Source organism: Tupaia chinensis, unplaced genomic scaffold (assembly GCF_000334495.1).
Source record: "Tupaia chinensis unplaced genomic scaffold, TupChi_1.0 Scaffold144833_1, whole genome shotgun sequence".
In the NCBI taxonomy this organism is placed as follows: domain Eukaryota; kingdom Metazoa; phylum Chordata; class Mammalia; order Scandentia; family Tupaiidae; genus Tupaia; species Tupaia belangeri.
This window is the reverse complement of record NW_006204693.1, coordinates 3,061-8,849: the sequence shown is the minus strand read 5'-3', so window position 1 is coordinate 8,849 and position 5,789 is coordinate 3,061. Positions and strand designations below refer to the sequence as shown.

At 49.1% G+C, this 5,789-nt stretch overlaps 2 pseudogenes; both read left to right on the top strand.

The window, feature by feature from the left end:
• The first annotated feature begins 396 nt into the window (after positions 1–396).
• On the top strand, positions 397–1,810 carry LOC106733760 (uncharacterized; annotated as a pseudogene).
• Positions 1,811–2,219: 409 nt separating this feature from the next.
• On the top strand, positions 2,220–3,376 carry LOC102500993 (leucine-rich repeat-containing G-protein coupled receptor 4 pseudogene; annotated as a pseudogene).
• Positions 3,377–5,789: the final 2,413 nt, after the last annotated feature.

Below are 5,789 nucleotides of genomic sequence, written 5' to 3'. Positions count from 1 at the left end.
TTTCATTTGGGGGCTCATCTGGGATCTCACGGCCACCCCACTCCTACAACATCGGCCTTGGAAGTAATCCCTTATCTGTTTACTGTTCTCTTGTCTGTCTTCATATAAAAGTCTGTATCAGGTAATGCAACTTTTCGGACTATTGTAAAATAGCTGGACCGTGGTCGGCAGATGTGCCCAGAGGACCACAGGCTGCAGCCCTGGGGGACGCCCCATGGGCAAGGGAGAATCAGGGACGCCTGATAGTCTCCTGCAGTAAGGGCGCAGAGGCCTTCACAGCCAACGCCCGTCTGAATCTGTTCTGAGTTTGTGGAAGACCTAGGTTGGTAAGTTGCTTTTTGTTTCTCTTCCCTGTTCTTTGTTCTTTTGTCTGTGTTTTTAACCTATCCATTGACGATGAGACAGACTGTAGTGGCTCCTCTGAATTTGACTCTTATACATTGGACTGAAGTAAAGGGAAGAGGTCACGACCTATCTATAGAGATTAGGAAGGGTCTCTGGCAGATGTTCTGTACATCTGAGTGGCCCACTTTCAATGTCGGATGGCCACCCGAGGGCACATTTGATCTCAAAACTGTTCTTGCCATTAAAGACATTGTTTTTCAGAAAGGACCAGGAAGTCATCCAGATCAACAGCCGTACATCATCATCTGGCAAGACCTGATACAATATCCTCCCACCTGGGTCCGGCCCTGGATTCCCAGGCATCACCTTGATCACCCGACACCCCCCCCTCAGGTTTTGGTAGCCCAGTCCCTTGATTCTGACTCTCCAGAAAGGGCAAACCAATCAAGCCGTTCCAAATGGATCTACCCAGAGACCCAAGATCTCCTCCTCCTAGACCTACCTCCCCCTCCCTTATACCCCTCTCACTCTCACCCTCCCCCTCCAACCTGGAGGGAGCGCAGGGATCCTGGTGTCCTGCCTGAACCGGTCCCTGCTCCTTCTGCAGCCTCCGAAGGCATTCTCCCAGGGCTGGCCCAAGGCACTAGGAGTCATCGCTGACAGGCTCTCCCGTTCCCTGACACCACTGTTGCCTTACCCCTACAAGCGTACAGGCCCCCGCCACCAGTTACCGAAGAAGGGCTGCCTCCCTTGTAGCCACTCCAATATTGGCCCTTTTCCTCCTCTGATCTTTATAACTGGAAAACTAACCACCCTCCTTTCTCTGAGGACCCCCAGCGCCTGACCAGCCTGGTAGAGTCCTTGATGTTTTCTCATCAGCCAATGTGGGATGATTGCCAATAACTTCTGCAGACTCTCTTCACTATGGAGAAAAGAGAGAGGATCCTACTGGAAGCAAGAAAAAATATCCCAGGGGGGCCGACGGACATCCCACTCAGCCCCCTAACCTCATCGAGGCTGCTTCTCCTCTTTCCCGACCCGACTGGGACTACAATGTGGCAGAAGGGAGGGAGCGACTGACAGTCTATCACCAGGCTCTAGTGGTTGGCATCCGTGGGGCTGCAAGGTGACCCACCAATTTGGCAAAGGTAAGGGAAATTATGCAGGGAGTCACTGAGCAACCTTCAGTGTTCCTTGAGCCTCTCATGGAGGCATTTAGACGGTTCACCCCATTTGACCCTGCCTCTGAGGGACAAAGAGCCTCAGTGGCCATGGATTTTATTGGACAGTCAGCACCTGATATTAAGAAAAACTTCAACAACTTGAGGGATTACAGGATCTTTCATTATAAGACTTAGTTAAAGAGACAGAAAAGGTATATCATAAGAGGGAGACAGAAAAAGAGAAAGAACAAAGAAGGGAAAAGGATGGGAAGAGATTGAGCCGCAGCGAGGAGAGAACGTAAAAGAGCCTGGTTGTTTCTGCGAGAGCCGGGCGGGGGCTGGGGCGAAGGGCTGGCATGGCTGGAGGCTGCGCTGGGCACCCTTGAAGAGCGGCTGGGCAGGAGGGCGGGGGTGCCAGGCGGGTGCGATGGCAGAGCGCAGCCCCAGCAGCTGAGTGGACCGGCGGTCCTGAGCCTCTGGAGAAGCAGAGCTGCCTCTGCGCTTCCATGGAGCCGCGAGAAGAGCGAAAACTCCGGAGCGCCGTGTCCCTGTGCTGCTGCGGCGAACTGCTGAAGGGGCCGAGCCTCGCGGAGCGCCAAGGGAGCGAGCCCCCGCCCCAGCCTGCAGGCCGGCTGCCCAGGGCGGTGGTGGTGGTGGTGGGGGGCTCAGAAGACAGCGGAGCAAGTGGCGCCTCGGGAGAGGCCAGCGCGGGAGGCGCCTCCAGCAATGCCTGGCCTGCTGGGGCTGCTCTGCTTCCTCGCCCTGGGGCTGCTTGGCTGGGCCGGGCCCAGTGGTGCGGCGCCGCCTCTCTGTGCTGCACCCTGCAGCAGCAAAGGTGACCTACCGTGGGGTGGACTGCTCCGGGAAGGGGCTGATGGCCCTGCCAGAGGGGCTCAACGCCTTCACCCAAGCGCTAAATATCAGCATAAACAACGTTACTCAATTACCAGAATATGCATTTAAAAACTTTCCTTTCCTAAAAGAATTGGCTGGCAACGACCTTTCTTCTATCCACCCAAAGGCCTTGTCTGCGTTGAAAAAACTCACCGTTCTAACCCTCCAAAACAATCAGTTAAAAACAGTACCCAGTGAAGCCATTGGAGGACTGAGTGCTTTGCAGTCTTTGCATTTAAAATGCCAACCACATCACCTCGGTGTCCGAGGACACTTTCAAAGGGCTCGTTCAGCTGCGCCATCTGTGGCTGGATGACAACAGCCTGACGGAGGTGCCCATGCACCCCCTGAGCAACCTGCCGACTCTGCAGGCACTGACCTTGGCCCTCAACAAAATCTTGAGCATCCCTGACTTCACATTCACCAACCTTTCCAGCCTGGTGGTTCTGCATCTTCATAACAACAAAATTAAAAGCCTGGGCCAACACTGTTTTAATAGACTGGATAACTTAGAAACCTTAGACTTAAATTATAATAATTTAGAAAAATTTCCTCAGGCTATTAAAGCCCTTCCTAGTCTGAAAGAGCTAGGATTTCACAGTTATTCTATTTCTGTCATCCCTGATAGAACATTTGGTAATAATCCACTGTTAAAAACCATACACCTATATGACAATCCTCTGTCTTTTGTGGGGAATTCAGCATTTCACAATTTATCTGATCTGCATTCCTTAGTCACTCGGGGTGTGAGCATGGTGCAGTTGTTCCCCAATCTGACCAAAACTGTCCATCTGGAGAACCTGACCTTGACAGGTACAAAGATAAGCAGCATACCTACCAATTTGTGCCAAGAACAGAAAATGTTTAGGACTTTAGACCTTAGTGCTGTTAAACTCCCTAGCGTTTTTATTAATGGCCCTGCTTGTGTCGCTCAGATTAGTCAGGGACTGGCCAGGGTCTTGGGGTCCAATTAAAAATTACATTGTGCATATAGACCTCAAAGTTCAGGACAGGTAGAACATATAAATAAAACTTTTAAAAAGGCCATGACAAAATTAACCTTAGAGACTGGCATAAAAGACAAAACAGTCCTCCTTCTCTTGGCCCTGTTCTGTATAAGGAACACTCCCAGACCCTTTAACCTGACTCCTTTCAAATTCTGTATGGGGCCCCCCCACACTTACTGCTATGCATTTCCCTTTTTCCAGCTCTCACTCTTCTCAATCCCTCTATGCCAAGCTAAAGGCCCTTGAAACAGTACAAAAAGAGGTGTGGAACCAACTCACAGAGGCCTATAAGCCAGGAGACACACAAGTGCCTCACCAGTTCCAGCTTAAATCCATGCCTCCCACGTCAAGCCAGCACTCCCGCCAGACCCAACTTAAAAAGTAAAAAAAACCTGGATCATCCGCTCAAGCTTCCCATCCACCGCAACAGACCTACTACTGTTGATGACTCTACCAACAACAAATAGTGCCAACTACCATGCTACCAACAATAAATAGTGCCAACTCCCATGCTCCCCAGTAACTAACCTGGCAGATCCTCTCGCAAACCAGACAACTAGTTTAAAATATCTCTGCCACCCAGCCACCCTAAACATAGTGGCCCACCTTACACCCCAATTTTTGCCTGCTCACTATCGGTGTAGACACTGTAAATATAAAATCCTGAGGAACAGGCCTACCCCTTAAAAAGTCCTCCCACAGCCCAGAACCCTCCCACTGGTAATTGCCCAAGTGGCCCTCAGTTGGCCAGCTATAAATGCTCTGCCCAACGAAAAGTTCTCCAGACAACCGAATTCTATATATGCTCTAAAGATGGGCAATCCCTGGCTCAGGTGCGAGAATGTAGGGGGCTGGACCATTTCTTCTGTCAGGCTTGGGACTGCAAAACCATGGAAAATGCCAGGTAGAGGCCCTCCTCCTCCTGAAATTCAATTACTGTAACATTTAATCGGTCCTCCAGTGACCTCTGTAAATCTCAGTGGTATAACCCATTAAATATTTCCTTCACTTCACAAAAAAAAAAGCCTTCCAGGACTGGGAGCAGGGCCACACATGGGGGCTCCGACTTTACCTGACAAAAATAAATTATAGGTACATAAGTTTTATGATTAAAACTCCTTGCCAAAAATGCAAAATGAGGGAATGTAAGAATGAAATTAAACTGTGTCTATCCTGCTTTTGTAAAAATAAAAGTTTAACCTTTGCCTCTTTCGCTTCTGTACTAAAGTGATGCCACCCTCTTAATAAACTGCTAAAGTTGTAAAAGCCCAGGGCAATTTACTAGCTCCCTGTAGGGAGCCCGGAGTCATTTGCAAGTTAGCTTAGCACCTTGCAGGAAGCCTGGACCCTTGTAAAACTCCCCCCCCCTGCTAACCCCCAAAACCCAGGTCAAATGTCTCTGCTAATCAGACCTAGTTGCAACATCTGTAAAAAAAAAATTTTTTTGTCCTGTTTGAGCTTCAGGGTTGCCATAAAATTACCCTAAAAGCCCCTTATCTTACTTCCTCATTCTTTCCTCCCCTCACCCCACGGACTTGTGTCTATATAACCTGAATGCCCCTTTGTTTGGGGCTTCACTCGCTACTGTTTCTTGCATGACTGAGAGTGGAGTCCTAGTGCGCTAGCAAGAAAGCCTCTTATAGTTTGCATTAAGAACTGACTTTGTGGTTGATTGGGGTCGCCATAACACTCCCTAGACAAAGAGGATCAGCCAGTTGCCAGCTGAAACCTTTCAGATACCCAGTTTTTCCAGCATCACTTTTGCCAATGGATTGACTGGTATCCTTTGTCAAAACTCAGTTGACTCTAAGCTTTTGGGTTTATTTCTGGAGTCTCTTTTCTATTCCATTGGTCCACTTGTTTGTTTTTGTGCCAATACCATGCAGTTAGTTGAAGAAAACACAAAGCACTCAAGTGAAACTAAGCAGGTGTTGTGAGCAAGAGCCTGGGGCCACTTGCTGGGCAGCTGATAAAGGTCTCAGTATGAGACAGTTTTGCTCTGACCAGAATTATAAGTGAAGCCAATAATACAGATGTCCATGAGCAATGTTCCAGGGTAAAGGCTCAGCTGTCCAGAGTAGAAAGAAGAAGTAAGTTAGATCAGAAAGGTAGTTATAACACAACAAGTGTGGGTGGAGGAAATCTAGAAGGAGAAAGAAGGGAGGGAGCAGGGTAGAGCCAGCCTTCAGGGCTTGGAAATCTCTACTGGTCTTTGTTTCTGTGAGACAACATTACCCCAAATTTTGAAGCTCACAAAAAACTTGTATTATCTGACATTGGACAGGCAATCCAGGCCCATCTGAGCTAGTTGCTTTAGCCTTCAGGTCTCTCAGGAGGATGAGGCTGTGGCCTCAACTGAGGCCCTTCTGAAACAGGATCA